We start from the raw sequence: 20,846 nt of genomic DNA, 5'->3' as shown, positions 1-20,846 counted from the left end.
AGAGCCTTTGCAATGTTCCAGAGCTTGATGACATCAGCACAACATTGTTTACAAAGAGGAACATCTATAATACCAGGCTATCAATAGAGAACCTCTTCTCAACTTCAACTCTGTGCCGAATCTCTCCATCACAATGGCAAGCACCTTGCGGGAGTATACATCTTTGTGTTTTATAATATGATTAGAGGATTATTGAACACGGTTCTTTCCATTGTTATATCTTTTAAAGAACTGAATAGTTTTGATAGGTGGTAGATATGTTGTAAAAAGCATATTATGAAATTTTGCTTTATCTAATGAAATGATTTTCAAGATGAGTATACAGTTATTTTATATTTTCTACTTCTATCAGTTAATTTTGAAATGGCAAAGATAAGGTCTATTATTAAATGTTACTTGCAAAGCCTGCTTGTTCCCAACTAATACATAATAAGGGATATCTTAGATTCACTTATAAATTACTCTCATGAAGGTTTTATTTTTTGAGTTGGAAAATAGGCATAGAGACAGGTAATTATTGGCATTTTCTGTCACTTTTTTATTAATGTTTCAGGACTTTTTCCACATTTTGATATCTTCCCCTGATATACATGTGAATTAAATCAATATGAATTTTTATATTATCACTAGGAGAATATGACAATTGATACATGATTTAAAGAAATACTAAAACTAGGCATAGACTATTGAGGCAAACAACTGATAAGCATTTATTAAGTGCCCATTATGTTCCAGGCATTTACTACTATCTGATGAAGATCCATATATTTCATATATTCTGGAAAGAATGGAAATTCTGAGGATTATGTTGTAAACTCTATATTCTACAATATTTTATGCTGTGATCTGCATATTTCATGTACTTAATAGATGTATTGACTTAAAGGTTGATAGAAACAGTTCTATGAATTAAAAAACCACTGAACCTTCTGATGAACAGATTTTTATTTTCCTAAAAAGGATACATGTCCTTTTCCATTATGAATCTTTAAAACATTTGATACAATACAAAATTATTAAATACAATTAGAGGGTATATACTTCCTAAATAAATGTTAAAGGAAGTTCATATTATTTGGCTATATTTACTGAGTGAGGAATATGTCAGAAAGGTCACCATAGCCTCATTATTCTTATCCTTAAAATGAAGACCTTTAACTTAATGATCTTTTAAATGTTTTTTTTTCTGAAATCTAACACATTACAATTTCTAAGACAGAGGATACATACTAAGGGACAACAGACCAGTCATAGAAAGTGGGGATTAGTTTCAATGTATGACAAAATATAACTTTTCTTGGTGAAGAAGGAAGTAAGGGGAAAAGGTTGAGTTTCCTCAAAAATATCCCTTGAGACCTTTGAATAAGTAAATAGCAATCACTGGCCTCTGTGTAAGTCTTGTAGCTCCATAGAAAGTCCATGGGCAAGAGAAAAGAGGTTGTGAAGTGAAGTCTAGAAGATAAACTTCCTGATGAAAAGGAGGCATTGAAGGAATAGAAGCACAAACCTCAAGAAGACAATGGCGGGGAAGCTGGGTAGCACAGTGGATTGAGAGTCAGGTCTAGAGACAGGAGGTCCTAGGTTCAAATCTGTCCTCAGACACTTCTCAGCTATGTGACTTTGGGCAAAGTCACTTTACCCCCATTGCCTAGCCCTTACCTCTCTACTGCCTTGGAGCCAATACACAGTATTGATTCCAAGATGGAAGGTAAGGGTTTAAAAAAAAAAAGAAGAAAATAATTGGACAGAATTGGCTTAAGAAACCAGCATGAAGACATGAGTTAGTGAGGAAAAAAGGAAAAATACTAGTTCTAACTCCATTTTCATTCCAATAATCAGCAACCTTGATTACCTCTCTTCCCATTGTCATTAGAGTGAAAATTCTCATTGGCATCTAGGTAGATGGTTGAAATAGCCTAACAGGGCACATATTCCTCAGTCCCTCTCTTTTTCATCCTATATGTCACATGTTAACACCTTAATGTTTGTGTTTTGATTCAGTCCTATCTTTCCTCAAAAGCTTCCATTAATTTTCTATTATTTATTGAGTGAAATTAAAACTCTGTTGTCTATAATTTAATATCTGATTCAATTTAGGGCCACTATACTTAAACAGAAAGCATTTAGAATTAGGTTAGGGAAAAAAGTAAGTGAAAAAAGAGGGAGAAAAATAATTAGGCTAGAGTTAATCTATCTCAACTGTCTAATTTTAAAGGTGATAAAATTAAAGATCAAAGGAGTTAGGTGACTCTTCCTATGTTACAAAAGTAGGAAGTGGCAGAATTAGGATCTATACTCAGGGTTTTTTTTTACTACAAATAAAGTGATCTTCCCACTGTACCTTTCCCTCATATTTCCCTTCACGTTTGCAACATATTTTGTCTTCCTTATATATCTTTGTTAGTTTTGCTCTCTCTGTTTTTCCCTCATTTTTGTTCTCTCTGCTGCATTCTGGATAACATACCTTGAAACAATCTTAAGCTATTAGCATACTCTTTTCTTCATTCTAGGTATTGTAAGCTTATAAATATAATTTCTGCCTTGCTCATTTGTTACTCCATTTTTTGCAGGAATCATATCAAAAGTCATTTTTGTTTCTTAGAAATTAAGAATAAATTCCTTTAAAAATATGATCCAAGAAATATGTGTTTGGAAAAGAAAGGTCAGTCATAAAACAAATTAAGGGATCACAGAGGGACAATTTAACTATTTCACTTTATAGGAGCACTTGGGCAAGAAAAATACACGGTGATATTAGAAGGCTTGGATGGGATTTGATATATACTGTGGGATATGTTAATAGTGATATATTGATGAGAAAATGAATTCATTCATGTACATTCCCCTCAGTATCTAGAATAGTACTTCACACAGTAAGTTTTTAAATAAGTGGATATTGAATGAATGAATGAATGAATGGGTGACCAGAAATTAAGATTAATTTGTGACAAGACTTTTTGATACCTTTTAATTTTCTTATTGTCTATTTACTTTCATTTGTGAACTAAAGGGGAAAGGAAGGGACAAGATATGAAACCGTACTCTGTTTTCCATAGACTCTAATCCTAGTGGAAGGAAAGGTGATGACAATCTGGAGAGAGCAAGGTGAGTCAATCTCTTGAATCCTGGAATGGGGGAAAATGGAGTAATGAGAGCCAGGCCAGACTGAGAAATGACTTGGGAGAGGATGTGTGAATATATTGACATAAAGCCCTGGACACCAACACTGATTGTCTAGGATGCAGTTGGGGTTCTTATGTTCTTATAATGAGGACTCAGGGGAGATAAAGATATGTTAATGGGGTAACTCTGGAGAAAGAAAAGGGAAAACAGTAACAGAAAGCCCCTGGAGATAAAGGAGCAAATGAGCTCCTTTGTCTTTGGTGACTGCCCAACCAACAATTTCATGGTCCCAACCCTTTAAATATTTCCACTCTGTCCTAAGAGGGTGGACTGTGACATAAAGTGGGGAATGTATGTTGTGCTTCCTTTATCTCCTTCCTCATGCCCCCCTGCTTGACCTCAAACCTCTTAACTTTCAAGAGTTGCACCTGCCAGGGCTTTGGCTAGTGGAAGCTTTCCTAAGATGAATCAGAACTGGGGTTGGAGTGTCCCTCTGGAGGTGGACAGGAGGTCAAGGAGTTTCTTACAAAGGTGAGAAGGTTTTATATATCTTACACTAAAGGGATTCTCTTCTTGAACATGAGGCTGATTTGGACTTCTGTCTTCTCTTTCCTCATCCCAAACCTAGTTTAAGGGAAAGAAAAAATAAAGTGTATATGATCATTGTCTCTAAATATATGAAGGCGGTCATATATATACATGAATGCATATGTTGACGTGATTTGGAGATCCTGTCATATATACTCTTGTTATCTTCACTGTAGTTTTTAACTCATAATCATTAACTTCTTAGATTGGAATCATTAGATACCCATAAAAAGATAATTCTTGTTACATTTGGGAGTATGAAGAAAGCAGTCCTCACCCCAATTTTTTTGTCCCAATGAAGGAACTGTGAGCTGTTCTCTAATTTATCTATTATTTTCTTATATCTTCTGGTTCATTGGTGTATTTTTGTATTTTTAGTATTATATGAACTTACTGGAACATGACATGAAACTAACATTTATACCATTTATACCACTCATAAATAAATTGATAAATCAATTCCTATACCGGAGGTTTAATGTTTACAATCTGCCTAAAAACTGTGTGGTTCTTAATATCCTTTACCTTATTTTCCACCATTCTGACTTTGTAATGACATACTGTTACTGCCCACATAGGACAACATAAGACTGACATACCCAGGTGGTAAGTAGTTGAAAGGGAAAATAAATCCAGGTCTTCAGAGTACAAACCCAGTGATCTTAGCTTACGGTACAGATGCCACAATTACCCTGAGAATTTATTTTCAAGAAACCACCTCCATAACATTTTGCATGTACTCTGGCCATTCTCCCCACCTCCTTTCCATAAGAGCCTTGTATTCTGATCCTTGGACTATTGTAAGCTTATGTTTACCTTATCTCACCGGGAACAAGACTTCCTGTCACTGTGGTCACAAACTTCAAACTTCAAAAACAAAGCTTTGGGTTAACCTTATCCTTTCCCAGGTCTTTTTTATCTTGTTTCTTCTACGCACTTTAGAGGTAAGCTGCTTTAGATCTAATTTTCTTGCTTGCTTCTTTTCATAGTTGTTTTTCCAGCTCTTTGTGCAGTCTCTGGCGAATACTAAGCACTCATAAATATTCTGTCTATATATCATCTACTTATCTATCTCTCTCTATATATCTGTCATCTGTCTATATATATAGCTATCATCTATCCTCTAGCTATCCAATTAACATACATCCTACTAGAAGGGTTTTTCTTCTTTCCTGCGACAAGGAAGGCTAGGGATTCTTAGAAGCCCAGAAACCAGAAAACTACAGTAGGAACTCAGATGAAAATATTAGTACCCCAAAATTTCTGGGATTCAGCACTTTCAGAGGATAATAAGTCTTCAAAAAATACTCTGGGGCCCTGTTGAGAGTGTTTTTAATCTTTCTATTGGGGCAGTGTCTTTATAGCTTGACTATTCTAGAGATGATAAAAATGATGCTCAAAGTAATTAAGATCCTTAGGGAAGCAAGAAAGGGTTTAGGTTCAGGTTCTAAAAGTCAATGATTATATAGATTTCCCCTGGGTGTCAGGGGGGACCCAGTGGTGTAGTTGAGTATCAAAGCAGGCAGGAGAAAAAAAAAGAAAAATAAAGTATTATACTTTATGCTTCTATAGTGTTTCTCTCACTGACCTCACCTCAATCAATTTATAATATACATTAATTAAATAAAATTTTATTAAGTGCCTACTATATGCAAGTTACTATTGAATCAGATTGAAGTTAAGTGGCTTGCCCCAAACCACAAGGATAATAAGCATTTGGGGTTGAGTTTGAATTCAGGTCTTCCTGATTTCAGGTCCAGCACTGTCTACCATACCACCTAGCCTTTCTGGATAGATCGACTTTTGTGGAAATAGCTGTAGAAGTCTCTCATCTTATTTCTTCCTCTCCTCAACCCAGGCTCAGAGCCAGCAACAACATAACCATGGGAAATCAGACTAGCACCTCTGATTTCCTCCTGCTGGCCTTCTCCAGTCACCAAGAGGTCCTGTTACCACTATTCCTGACCCTGTACCTGGCAGCCCTTCTGGGAAACCTGTTGATTCTCGTTGCCATCGGATCAGACCCACACCTCCACACACCTATGTACACGCTTCTCGTTAACCTGTCCCTGGCGGACCTGTTTTTCACCTCCACCACAATGCCCCGACTTCTCCATGCCCTGCTGACAGGGGACAGGGCTATTACCCATTCTACCTGTCTGGCCCAAGTCTTCTTCTTCCTGTTGGCAGGAAACGTGGATAGCTACGTGTTGGCTGCCATGGCATGGGATCGCTATGTGGCTATATGCCGACCACTTCACTATGCTACTGTGGTAACCCTTCCACGTTGCGTGGTGCTCCTGGGGACAGTGTGGTTGGGCGCAGCTTTGCACTCTCTGCTGCACACATTGCTCACCGCTCGCCTATCTTTCTGTAGCAACCATGCTCTTCCACACTTCTACTGTGATGTTTATCCTTTGCTGAGGCTTGCCTGCTCCGACACCTCCCTCAACTTCTTAGTTGCCCTTATTGAAGGAGGATCCACCATCCTATTACCTGCTGCCTGCATCGTCACTTCCTATGCCTACATTGGTGCTGCTGTGTATAGGGTCCGGGCAACTGGGGGTGTGCGCAAAGCCCTTGCCACATGCGGGTCCCATTTGACTGTGGTTGGACTTTTCTACGGGACGCTAGTGGGGGTTTATTTGCAGCCCCCGGGCCAGCATGATACCGAGGGGAGAGATCGAGATTTGGTGGCCACAGTCATGTTCTCTGTGGTGGCTCCAACACTAAACCCTTACATTTATAGCCTGCAGAATCGAGAAATCAAAGTATCTTTGGCAAGAATATTCAAAGTGGATATGATGTCACACTGAAGAAACAATCAGTCCATAATTCCTGTTGAAAGGCTTAGGACTCCTTAGAATCGTAGCCCCACACACAGAATTTCAAACTAATAGAATCACAAAATTTTCAGAGTTGGAAGTGATCTTAGTCCCTATCTAGTACAACCCATACCAGAAAAGCCCCATCTACCCAAAGTCTAACAAAGAGCCCCCCAGCTTTTGCTAGAGAACTTCTAATGATGGGGAACCCAATGCCCCTGAAGGCACCCTATTCCTCATTTGAATACCATCAATTGTTAGGATGTTTTCCTTTACAGGAAGCTTATAATTGATTCTTTGCAGATTCCATCTATTGCCCCTAGTTTCAGACTCTGAAGCTAAAAAAGGGCAAGCCTATTCTCTCTTCCATGTGACAATTTTTCAAGAATTCAAAGACAAATAACATATTACTCTTGAGTCTTTTTTTCCTTCAAGAAAATCATTCCCAGCTCTTTCAGCCTATCTTCAGTCTAAGATCTCTTATCATTCTGGTTGTCCTTTTGTAGACATCCTCTAACTTATCAATGTCTTTTCTAAAATGTAATGACCAAAACTGAAAACAATATTCTGCATGCAGCCCATGTAGGTCGGACTACCACACAGGATCATCATTCCATTGTTCTTGGAATCTATGCCCCTATTAATGAAGGCAAAGATTGCATTGATTTGTTGCTCTGTCACATTATACCATTGATTCATCTCAATTCTTATCTCATACTTTTTTCCCCTTCCTAGAAGTCAAACAATAAAAGACATAGGCATGTACTATGGTTGAAAATTTTTGTGGGACAAAAACCATTTTATTTGATATTTGAGGGCATGAGGGGTAACTCAGATCTGTAATTTCAAGTACCCAGCATGGTAACACATTAACTCCATGTTATCTAACTCAATGATATTTTCATCCTATACACCACTATTTATATTCACCTTCTCTGCTGGCTCTAGTCTCTCTGGCTTCCCCCAAACTATTCCCTACTATATCTTTCTTGGTTTGAAATAATGTTGCATGAGTACAAGCCTTGTTATCTTTTCTGTGACCAGTAAGAACTATGTCTAGTTTTCCACTCTGTACAAAATGCCCATACATTTTGTCATTAATATTACATTTTTTCAAGTATTTATACTTCGTAATTACATTGGTAGTACTGAAAAGGTCCATGATAAATTAGGCTCAGGAAATGGAGAATTGTTTGTGAGGATTAATATCATAGCATCATAGATTTAGAGCTAGAAGGAGGATTAGAAAAATATAGTATAAATTTATATTTTAAAAACTGAGATTCAGAAGTTAAGGGGTTTGTCCAAGGTCGTGTAGCACATATATATCAAAGGTAGGAATTAAATATAGATCTTCTGACCTCAAATTTAGTATCTTTTTTTATTACACCTTAATTTCTGTTGAGCATTTAGGAATCCTTCTTAGGGACATATAATCTTGATCTTATGTCTCTCATCTGTTTCTCCCTTAAGTTTTCTATTTTATTTCAGGAGTGATGACTTATGTCTTCCTGTGCTGAAAGAAAAGAGATGTTATCATGCATTGTGTTGACAGGAATCCCAAAGAATCAATACCAGGAAAAGAAAAAGATAGCCAAAGTCCATCAAAATAAAATCCAATAGAGACAATTAAAATAAATCTTATACATCTGCCCACTCAGTTGGGCAGTGACCTGAAGGACAGCCCATGCTGTCCTGTGTATGGACAAGAATATTTGATTCATTATTGGTTGAAAGGACATTAAGTCTTTGTGCTATGCTACAGAGCTTTGTGAGTGGAGAAGGGAGGTTTTTAGATGTTTAGAGGAATTCTAAAGAGGTAAGCATATGAATTCATGGGAGATAATTACAGAATTTTTGAAAGTCTACTTACAAATTTCAGATCCACTAACAAATAGAGGAAGTCAATGGAAGTCGGCCATCCAAAACATCCCATGACTTCCAGCACTTGCAAACCTAGACCATGCTAAAAGCAGAGACTGCCTCCTTAGTGAAATCCTTCTCTCTCTCCTCACACTTAGATGAAGAGCTCATTTATCCTGTTTACTTCAGTTCTTTTCTAGTCTGCATAAAATCACTGATTTCTACTTTGTGCTGACTTTGTTAAATAGATTTACCAATTGTTTGGATACATTTTTGTGTGACCAGCATGTGGTAGAAAGGAGATAAAGTGGAGATAATTAAACTAAATATCACCCTTCAATTGAAAGCAATGTGGCGTTAGTCCTTGGCCTTAAAGTATTGTAACTGTAGACTACCAATACTCGAATTGTGGTGACTAGATATAATTTTAGTCCAATAAGTAGCCAGCCACAACTTTCATCCTGTTACTCCAAAATGTGAAAACTGTAGTCTCATTGGAGAAGGATAGGCTAGATCCCAGATTAGATATTTATGTATGCCACTCACAAGTCAAGTCAATATTATAGCTAGGCAGTGACTGTATTTTTTTTGTGTGTGATATGTATATATATATATATATATATTATATATATGTTTACAGATAGGTAGATTTCTATAGCATTTGATGATACAATTAAAGAAAGAACAAAGATAAGTAATTTTTACATCAAAATATGAGTGTCACAAAATTGAATGATGAAAAGTGCTTTAGAGGTTATCTAATGATTTCTGTTTGAGAGATGCTGAGTCTGAAATGTTTATAGGGCATTGGAAAGTATGGAAAAAGAGACCCTGAATAGAACCCTGTTGGATGGACAGGGAGCTTGGTGACAGTTGAAAGTCAGCAAAGGATTCTGGGGAGAGAACTGGGAGCTGAAGGAGGATTCTGACCAGCTCAACACCTCCAGCATTGGAAGAAAAATGGAGTGGAGCTTTTCCCCAGGGGACAGAAGGAAATATGAAGCCACAAGTGGGAGAAGAGCCTGTTTTTCTTACTTGTTTGTGTGCTTGCTTCTTTCTGGAAATCCTTCCACAACCCCCCCCCCCTTTACTTGATAACAACTACGCACTCTTAGAAGGGATTTGGTTAGAAGGGTTCAAAACCAACTATATATATATATATATATATATATATATATATATATATATATACACACACACAAATATATATAGCCCTCTTTGAGTAATGCAGTAGTTCCAGTAACAGCTCTGTTGAAATCCACTTGACAGCAGCACCAGCACCAACAGCAGCAAGGACAGGCAGAATATCAAGAAAGCCAAAGAAGAGGGAATCACTGGCTCTGTGGGTCTACCCCAGAAATACCAGACAGAAACTCTCTTGGCTCTCCTGACTGCTAGAGAAAAAAACAACAACCTCTCTCTATTCCAGAGAAGTCCACCAAATCCTCTCAGAAACTGCCTCTGTTCTGTGTGGAATGTTGATTTTCAGGATCTTTTACTGTCAGCTTACCCTTTTAAAATCCTTTACTACACCTGGGTCCTTGTCTAACTGCTGTAGAAGTAGTTTTACAAGGCAATCCTCTACCACCATCCTTCTACCTTATCCCTCCAACCCTTCCATACTCTATCCCTTCAATAAATGTTCAGTTTATGTCAGATTTGGGATTGGTTGGGGTTTTCATAACAAGACAGAAGTTGGGCAAATTGTGAACAGGATCAAGGGCGAATCCTGTTTCACCTGTGATAAGAAAAGATCTCATTTGTCACAGAAGGGTTTTAACAACAAAACCCTTTCTCCTGAAAAACTGACTGGGATACAAACATCTTTCCCAGCAGTTGAGCTCATATTCAAGACTCAAGGATCTAGTTTGTAAAATATCCCTTGGGAAGAGAGGTAGAAAAAGATTCCTTCTGTCTCTCTAAGGTCGTCTCAGGCTCTGAGGTCAGCCAACCTTGAGGAAGTAGAGATACTGTCATCTTTCCTCAATCTTTCAGCTTCATCCATATCCCCTTCTCCACATTTCCCTTCAGCCTCTCACTGGGATTCACATTCATCCAGTGGGTTAAAAACCTATTCACCCCTCTCCATTTTTAAGAGAGAAGAGTCTTCCCCTCTTCTTCTCTTTTACAACATCCAGTTTGATATGTCCCCAAAGCAGTTGGTTATGTGTTAGGAGAAGTCAAGAGGAATAACTATAACTCAGAAACATCTGTATAGAGATGACAATTAACTCAATATGGGCAAATGAGATCACCAAGTGAAATAATATAGAGAAAGAAGATCCAGGACAAAGCCTTAGGAGACATTGGATGTTAATCAGCTTAATTTGGGTAAAGAAACAGCAAGGAAAATTGAAAAGGAGCAGTCAAAGAGGTAGGAGGAGAAGCAGGAGAAAGCAGTATCATAGAAACAGAGAAAAAGGAGTATCGGGGGCAGCTAGGTGACTGACTCAGTGCATGGAGAAGGCCCAGTGGTGGGAAATCCTGGGTTCAAATCTGGCCTCAGACATTTCTCAGTTGTGTGATCCTGGGCTTAACTAAAACCCCAATTGCCTATCCTTTACTGTTCTTCTGGAACCAAGGAACAATATTCATTCTAATATGGAAAGTAAGACTTTTATTTTTTTTAAAGTAGTATTAGGGAGAAAATTACCAAAGTCTTCTAAGAGTTTAAGAATAATGAAACAAACAAAAAAAAGCCATTAGAACTGGCAATTAAGAAATCATTGGTAAATTTATAGAGGACAATTGCAATTCAATGATGAAGTTGAAAGCCAGATGGTAGAAAATTTAAAAAAAAAAAGTAAGAGGAAAGGAAGTGAAAACATGTGGTCCACCGCGTTCAACTCAGTTCCACTGGGCAAAATGACCCAGACACACAAGGGGATGAATATACTCCTCTTAAAGTCCTTGAACTCTTCTAGCTAGCCTCTATGAATTAATATTGGAGGAGGAATCAGCCCATACCAACATGGACTAATTGGCAAAGACCATATAGAAGAATTTTTTAACTATGTGAGAGAAAGACAAATTATGGTACACTGAATATGGTTCTGCCCTCTGCAAATATACATTGGAGGTAAAGAAGGAATATGCCAGAGGCAATCCTGATCCATGGCTACTCCGTCTACCCTACAACCCTGGAATCTTTTGTCACATTAGCCTTTCCTTCAGGAGCTTTAGCCTCTAGTAAGGTGGTCTGGAGTGACTGACATGGAGTTTGACCAATGAAGCCTCAGATTATTTGCACCACAATACAAACCATAAAACTCTATATTTAGAATGGCAGCTGATTAGAAGATTCAAACAATGTCCCCTAGAACTCTAGCACTAACTAGATAAAGAGATCAGCCATCCTCCAGTTAGGTTGATTTTGAATAGCCATGTAGCTGACCAAACAGTGGAACCTGTGTCCCTCACCCCACAATGGAGAGTGTTCATTTTGCTCCTATGGAGCTTTCTAAAGTTAATACAGTCTATGGTTTGGTGTCTCCTGTGTAGGATGAAAGTTCTCCCTACCTCCTCTTTAGTACACTGTTTTTTAGAGTTCAATTTTAGGAATGTAGTATTTTCATAAAAGTGAGTCCCTTTAGGGACATACCAAGGGAAAGTAATCACATTAAACTTAGTGTCTGGTGAAGGACTTACCCATATGGTCAGAGAAACTCTCATGTAATTTATACAATAGATTCAGAATACTTAGCCAAAGCTGGGATTCATTGGCAACATACTAGTATGGGGACTAGCAATTCTGCTGTGAGGGCTTGCTGAACCTTTTCAGGGATGCTCATCCACCTTTTGTCTCTATTTCTCACTTGTGGCTCCAGGAATCTGTATCATGTGCGGTAGCCACACCCCAATTAAATCATATTGGCAGGCTGACTAAATGAGGTTGAAGATAACTGACAGCTGTCAAACCCATCACTGTGTGAGAGAGATGTCTACCACAACCATGTAACAATTTTCCTTGGTGGAGTGAACAGATGAGAACAATTTGTTCCATTGGCTATGAAGGCAGCTGAAGGAAGGGCTGTGGAGTCTTTAGATCTTCAGCTATCAAAGACTCTAAGGTTATTATCAACTACAACCTAGGCCATTGCCAATCATCTTAATTTTTGTCACCCATGATGTTATTGGTCCTCTTGGGAATGAACAACCATGAACAATGGTTACCAATGATGCCAGAGAAAATGGTAGCATTAAGTACTCAGATGGATATTGATAATAGTAGATATAGATTTTACATGTACAATAATGTAAAACATTTCTCCATTTCAATCACTTTGTGGAAGAAATATCAAATAAAAAAGAAGAAAAATTGAAATATAGTATTTTTGTTCTTCATTCATAATACATTAGTTCTTTTTTTGAGAGTACATAGTATTTTTCATCATGACTCTCTGGGATTGTCTTGAATCACTATATTGCTAAAAATAACCAGATTAATTAAGAAGCCTCTTGATGAGAGTAATAGAAGAGAGTATAAAAACTTGCTTGAAGCTCAAGATTAAAAAAAAAAAACTAAGATCTTGACAACAGTCTTAAATTCTTGGCAAATAGAGAAATTGAACTAATATCAGATCAGTATATCAAAAAGCAGAGATACAACCTATTCAACAATGATATGCATAGTCAAAGGAATGGTTTTTCCAGGAGCCATGTCTAGCTATGAGAGTTAGATTTTAAGGAACGCTGAACACCAAAGAATAAACACTTTTGAATTGTAGTGCTAGAGAATATTTTTGAGAGTCCCTTAGAAATCAAGGAGATAATCAGTCAATACTTAAAGAAATTAATTCAACCAAAATATCAAATGCTGAAGCAGAACTTTAAATATTTTGATCATATAATAAGAAGACAGAACTCATTTGAAAAGACCCTGTTGTTGGGAAAGATTGAAGGCCGAAAGAAAACGAGACAGCAGAGGAAGAAATGGATAATACACAGTGTCATGAAAGCAACTGTGGAAAGGAAATTAGACTGACACTTTGTGGGGGAAGGGGCCAACTGGGAGTGGCAGTTGGGTCTTGGGACTAGCACTTCCTTCCTGCAGTGTGGGACTTGCTGCCTGGTGTTGGAGGAGGGAGGAGCTTGTTCAGCCCAGTCTGGTGTGGTGTGCCGCCTCTTTCTTGGTTCAGCCTGAAGATTCAAGCCCAATCTCTTCTGAAGGTTAGAATTGTGCTTGTTTGCTTTCTGTCTACTGCTAAGATTTAAAAAAGACAAAACTAGACTGATATAGAGTAGACAGGAGTGAGAGAACCCTCCGCCAGCCTCTGGGGCCTGGCCTCAGGTCTGAAGCTGAGAAAAAACTCCAATCCCAATTGGTTATTAAACTTTATATTATTTGAATTCGCAGTCAGATAAGTGGACTATCTTTTCTGGTCATAGAGGGAGCTGAACTTCAGTTCAGTCATTCCAGGACAAAGAGTCCTTATCGGACCCCTGCTGTTTCCTCTCAGTAGGGGTCATCTCCCTCCTTTGCCTCACCAAGCAATATACCCTCTCTCCCCTTAACTCCTCCATACCCCATACAAACCTCCCAATATCTCCATTTTTCCAATCCCATTTCCTTTCCCAATAAATATTATACAACAAACAGGAGCTTGGACAGACTTTAAGAAAGTAGAGGATAGAATATTCTGGCATGCTATGAGAGAGCTGAGTATACAGAAAGAAATGAAGAGGATTCAGGATCAAACTCTGAGGAAAACCCTTACAATGAGACTCTTTTTAATCTAACAATCTATGGGAATAATAATATTTTTTCTTTGAAACAGTAGGACATTTTAGGGAGAGGAATATTGGATTTGGGATCAGATGACTTTTGCTTGAAATCTACATACACTACTTATATCACTTTAAGTCATCACTTTTGCAAAGTTCAATTATATGAGGCAGTTAGAGGTGTCCCTAATGAGTAAGATATCTGAGGCACTCAATTCAATTCACCAAATATTGTATTTATTAAATTTCTACTATGATCCAGGTCTCAGGATAGAAAGGTGAAAATGGAATTCTTTCTCTCAAGGAGCTTACATTCAACTGAAGAAAAATATATGGACACATCAATAGTCACCAAATACAGGAAACTAATTTCTGGAGGGAAGACATAAGTCATAATATAAAGAACAATTCATTAAAGATAGCACAGGATTTCAGGGTACACAGTGGAAGGCCATTGGAGAATGGGATGGGGAAACTAAAAGCACAAGACTGATATAGAAAAATGTGAGGTGGTTGGGAATGGTGATCAAGGAAGGGCATTTCAGTCTACACCCGTTACAAGTTGAAATCAAAGGTTCTGAATGAAGTCACAGGGCAGCAGGCACAAGTAATTATATATTACTATATATATACATATATATAACTATATATTATATATAATGTATAATGTTGAATGGCCCATAAATTCTTGAGAGAGAAAATGGAGATGGAAGGCTTGGGGTGGCAGCTCTTGTTTCCGACACATGGTCTAGGAAGGGGAATGTGGTTTTATGTGTCTCCAGTTTTCCCTAGGAGTTTCCTCAATGCCATTTTCACCTTATTCCTCAGGCTAGAGATGAGAAGATTCAAGTTAGGTGGGAAGGCAACATAAAACATAATGACAATCTTGTGCTTTTCTGGGGAGTATAGGGACTTGGGCCTCATGTAGAGACATTACAGTCGTAAAGAACATGGTGACATCTAAGACATAAGATCTTAGACCAAGTGGAGAAGGTTTTTCTGTGTCCCTGGACAGAGTGAATCCAAAGGACAATGTTGATGACATGGACATTGGAGAAAGTGATAAACATGACAAGGAACAAAAGCATTAAAACACAAAAAATCTGTGAGATAATCTCTACCTTGGATGTGTTTGCACAGGAGAAGTGGACCAGGACAGATATTTCACACAAAAAATGACTGATGATGGAATGTAGCTACTGTTGCCACCATGGATGCCATATAGATTCCCCAAAGCCACTTATCCAGGACCCAGTCACCAGCCTCATGAACACCCCCAGTTCATCCTGACTGAGTACCTTAAGGGGTCTTGAATGGCAACATAGTGGTCAGAGGCCATCACTGAGAGGATATAGCACTCTGCAATGCCAAAGGTCAGGAATGTGTAGATATAGCAGGAATAGAAGATAGACTTTTTCTCTGCCAAGAAGTGTACCAGGATCTGTGAAAACATATAGGATGTATAATAGACTTCTAGAATGGATAAATTAGTAAGAAAGAAGTGTACAGGGCATGTGGAGGAATGGGTCTCTCAATATTAGCAATACAATGAGCAGGATCCCCAGCAAGATCACGGGAAAAGAGAGGAAGAAATGTCTGGAGAAGCCAATGAGGATGAACTCAATCACTGAGGTATGGTTGCTCATCTCTATTTTGTTTATAAAACTACTGGGGGATCATGGAGCTTTGTGGTTACAAAGTGCTTTACATTACAGTCTCATTTGATTCTCCATGTAAAGCAGTGAGGGTATGTTGGTTTCCTTTTTTTCTTTTTTTATCATGAATTTAACAATCATCTCCAAATAAAAATCCTATCACTTTCAGGATAAAATAAAAAATCCTTTTTGAAAATCAAAGCCTGAATAATGTCTCCTCCTCCCAACAACCTTTCCAGTCTCACACCTTATAACACCTCACATATGTATACTCTGAAATCCAGTTTGACTTGTTTCTCAAACAAGACATTCCATTTCCCAACTCCAGGCATTTTCACTATCTGTTCCTCATGCATGAAATACTTTCTCCTCATTTGTGCCTCTTGGCTTACCTAACTTCTTTCAAGTCCTAACTAAAATCCTACCCTTTACAGGAAGTTTCTCCCAATCCCTTTTGATTTTATCCATTCTACTATTATCATTTCCTATTTATCATTTACATAGTTATTTGCATATTGTCTCTCCCATTAAATTGTAAGCTCCTTAAAGACAGATGATATGTTTTACCTTTCTTGTATTCCCTAGAGCTTAACATATAGTAGGTGCTTAATAAAGGTTGGTTGATTGACTATTTGATTCATGGCTTCACAGCTAATGAAGATATGAGGAACCTGGATAATAATATTAACTAACATTTATGTAGTGTCTTAAGACTCACAATGTGCTTTTCAAATAGCTTTTTATCCTTATAATAATCCTGGGAGGTAGATGCTATTATTAACATTTTAGAGAAGAGGAAATTTCAGCAAACAGAGGTTACATGATTTGTTTATGGTCACAAAGCTGTGAGTGTCAGAAGCCAGATTTGAATTCAGATCTTCCTGATGCCAGACCCAATGTTCTATGCACTGTGCCAAGTAGTTGCCCACTCACTTCCTTAAGCCTTAATTTCCTTAACTGTAAAATTGTGCTAATAATATTTGCAATGCCTAACTTACAGTGTTATTAAATGAAATTCTATAAATGTATATAAAAATATATAAACTGCTTTTCAGATGTCAGCAATTATTATCATAACTCAGAGAGTCAGATACACCTGAAAATGACTAAAGAGTTGAAATTGTTATTATAATTACCCATAAGGCATATTGTAGAGGGAGTTCATGAATGGGATGGATCATTCAAGTCTCTTATAATCCAGAAACTATGAAAACTATGAATTAGGCATAATCACCTGAATTTCTTTTTACATTATACAAAGATTCATCACAAGGTTCCTTCACGAAATGATTGCCCCCAGAAACTTAAAATAGCAAACAATTTGAAAAGAAAAAAAGTACCATTTGAAATTGAGAAATAACTCAAGTTGTATAAGACCTGCTTATATCCACAATAAAAGAATAATGTATATTTTACTAAACTTCTTCCTTCTATAGGAAGCCTTCTCTAGCCCTTCTTAATTCTAATGCCTTCATCCCACTATTCCCTATTAATCCAGTGCATAGCTTGCTTTGTATATATTTGTTTGTATGTTGTTTTCTCTATTAGATTGTAAGCTCCTTGAGGGCAGGAATTGTCTTTTGTGCCTTTTATATCCCCAATAATTAGCTCAGTGATAGATACATAGTAAGTGCTTTATAAATATTCATTGATTCATTGATTGATTACAGGGATAGAGTCTGGTAGTGAGGAAAAGTAGTGAATGAGTTCTTTTGTAATTTGCTGACCCTACACTCCCCAATAACACTCTTAAGGGGTGATAAGCCCTGATCTCTAATTTCTGGATTTGATAGAGTAGTAACTCTTACATTGCTAGTCTCCCTAGTCTTACTTGAACAGTAATAACTTAAACAATGGGGAAGCTGTGCAAACATTAAAAAAAGGGGATTCATCTCCTTACCCAGTTGTTCCTCCATTTCATCATCTGATGTTCAACAATCATACTTTTAGAGACAAAATAGTTAATAGTTGGGGAGAAACAATTGCCCAATGTAGGACAACTTGGGAAGAAGCTAGAGGACTCTAGATGGTAGTAAGGCAACTGACTAAGCAAACTACAGGGCCTGGAGACACTTGCAGTTGTGTGGGCTACTGCCTCAGCTTCAGAACCTTCAACTAACTATGTGGGGATTGGGTGGCTGACTGAGAAAAGATTGTAGGACCTACATGTGCTGACTAGATATCAAGCTGTGGCTGGAGAAAAGGAGGAGCAAGTACATAATAGTGAGTACATTTGAAGGGACTCTGGGAGGACAGAGTTCCTTATTACAGCTCCAGAACAGAGGGGTAATATCCTTCTTGAGAGACCACAGGAAATAAGATCATTGAAAATTATACCATTACCAGGGAACCTGTAATATAGAAATTAGAGGGAAAGAGAAGTCAAAGACCTTTAGACAATCCAAGAAATAACTGCAGCAACAACAACAAAACTGAACCCTGAAACATTATCCCATGCACAGAGGGAGAAAAGCCTGACATTAACATAAAATTAATTAATAAACTATCTACTAAAATAAAAAAAATTAAAAATGAGTAAGCAAAAGAGAAAGAACCCAATCATAGATAGCTACTTTGCAAATGAAGAACATTAAGATTCAAATTCTGGGAGGGAATAATACACATAGAAGGGTTTTTAAAACTTTTGAGGAGATAGGAGAGTGAGGGATAAACATTAGGAAAGGGACTTTTTGAAGAGCATATAAATTAAGAAAAAAGAGGGGAAGAGAATAAGATAAGGGAGGGTATAATAGACATCATCTATATTGATAAATAGCAGGGTAAAATGAGAAATAAGGGAGGGACTTTTAGAAGGCTGAATATATTAAGAACATCAGGAAGGCAGAGAATGAGAAAAGGGAAAGAATCTTAGAAGAATAGGATGACTTACAACTAAGTAGTGTGGGGAATAAGGAAGGGACAATTAGAAGGGTTGGGGAATAGGGAGTTAGTGGTCAGAAGAAAATTAAACATGTGGAAGAATAAAACAAAAAGGAAGGAAAAAAACAACTATAATTATGTTTAATGTAAATGGAATGAATTCTCCCATTGAATAGAAACAGATAGCAGAATGGGTCAAAAACCAAAACCCTCTAAGGAATTTGAACATGTATTTAGTTTACTCCTTAATTATTCAGTTGTTATATTACTTCTTTTACTTCTCTGTGTCTTGAGATCTCCATACCTGTTCACCCATACCTATTCTAACTTATTTTTGCTCCAGACAAGTTAATCTCATTGTTTTGAAAATATACTAAGCCTACTGTCATCTTTATTCTTCTTCTTCCTGTTTGGGGTAGGGATCTTTCTCAATTCTGTCTGTTTATTCAACAGTAGCCATCATTCGAGATCCAGGTCAAAAAATATTGGCCTGATGAATAGAGTCCACAGTGTACTCTCTACTAATCTCTGGCACTTAGAGTTGGATCAACTCATTTGGTCTTTCTTCAGAAGCAATGTATGATCAATTTTTGTAAAAGTTCCATGAAGTGCTGAGATCTGTCTATTTATCTATCTAACTATGTATGTATGTATGTATGTATTTATGTATGTATGCATGTATGTATGTATGTATCTATCTATCTATTTTTAGCATTTCTATTTAGAAGATGCCACATGTCTTTTAGCTCTAATTTTTCATCAGCTTAGTTATCAAGTTAAATCTCTTTCTTCCACTTTGACTTAATTTGTTAGTTTTAAAAATTTCATTCTTGTGTCTTTATCTAAGAAGGATTTCCCCCTCTAATTTTATTTATTACATCATCTTCTCTTCCATGTATTATAGATGGTTATTCTTTGAATTATGGCCCTTATAGTTATTTTTTCTTCAGCTTCTGTATTCTTCATGGAATTAAAACTTTTTAGTTATTTTAGAGTACCCCATTCTAAACAGTTTCTATGTTATTACCTTGTAAATTCAGGCATATTATTTATTTTTGCTATAGAAAAATCTTTTAAAACCTAAACACCAAATCACATACCCATATATACATGTGGTAAGTGATATCACATGCTCTTCTTTTGCATTTCTACTCCCATGGGAGCTTTCATTGATGGTGCTTCCCTCTCACCATTGAAACAAGATTTTCCTGCTTTATTTCAGTACCCTTTTTGGCCTCTTTTCCCATTCTTCTGTGGGTTCTCTTCTTTCTGAGATATTACAGGAGCAATTTTCTTTCCATTATGAGTCTTTGACATAATTAGGACATACCACATATTTCCCCCATCACCTTTTCTTCTCTTTTATGTACACTCCCATTTTTAAATTTTGTTCCCCCGCCCAATTTATTCAGATATAGGCAAGGAGAGATGAGTAATATTTCATGTTTCAAGGCTATTTCTTTACCATCACTTCTATTTGATCTCTGTATACTCCCTGGTCTTCTTATATACTTTTAGAAAGAAATCTCCCTCTCTCTTTTTTTTTAGATTTGTCATTAGAAACTTTATTAATTTTTTGGTTACACATGTATTGAGGGAAATATATTTCCATATTGTTCATTTTTGTAAGATAATAATCATATAAAACCAAAGCCTCAGAACAAAAACCCAAATAAACAAGTGAAAAATTGGATTTTTTGATCTGCTTTCAGATTCTAAATGTTCTTAGAAAGAAATCTCTTAATGGTCTCTATTGTTATTTGGGTGTTCATGTCCTTGACTGTTGTATTTTTTCCTTTTCTTTAAATCTATGGTCTGAGACATTTGAAAATCAAATAATTTGTTCATGTCTGGATTTCCTTTTAGGAATGCATTGGATGATTTTTTTTAAATTAATAACTACATTTTTATTAATATCTGTAATTTTCATTCATGGTTAGATTCAGGATTTGCAGAGTATGTCATTTTGGGTTGTATCTTAAACTCTTTTATCTTCACAATCCCATTCCTCTTGAAGTTTCTCATGGGTATAGACTAGTCTTGGGTTGTTTGAATTTCTTTTTTTCCCTACTTATTACCTTTCTTCTCATCATTTGAAGAACTTGCTGTTGGTCATTGAATCTGTTAAATTTAACCACTATATATGTCTTGAAGTTTACCATTTTTATTCTGGAGGACATCTGTGGAT

General features: G+C 36.9%; 1 long non-coding RNA gene across 1 annotated transcript; it reads left to right on the top strand.

The window, feature by feature from the left end:
- Positions 1-3,006: 3,006 nt before the first annotated feature.
- On the top strand, positions 3,007-12,740 carry LOC103095544 (uncharacterized). The gene is made up of 3 exons (XR_008912002.1): positions 3,007-3,105; positions 3,544-3,654; positions 12,227-12,740. It is a non-coding gene; the product is annotated as an uncharacterized LOC103095544 (long non-coding RNA).
- The last annotated feature ends 8,106 nt before the right edge of the window (positions 12,741-20,846 follow it).

Source organism: Monodelphis domestica, chromosome 1, assembly GCF_027887165.1.
Source record: "Monodelphis domestica isolate mMonDom1 chromosome 1, mMonDom1.pri, whole genome shotgun sequence".
NCBI lineage: Eukaryota > Metazoa > Chordata > Mammalia > Didelphimorphia > Didelphidae > Monodelphis > Monodelphis domestica.
Note: the sequence above shows the minus strand (reverse complement) of the source record. Positions and strands in the feature narration are given on the sequence as shown.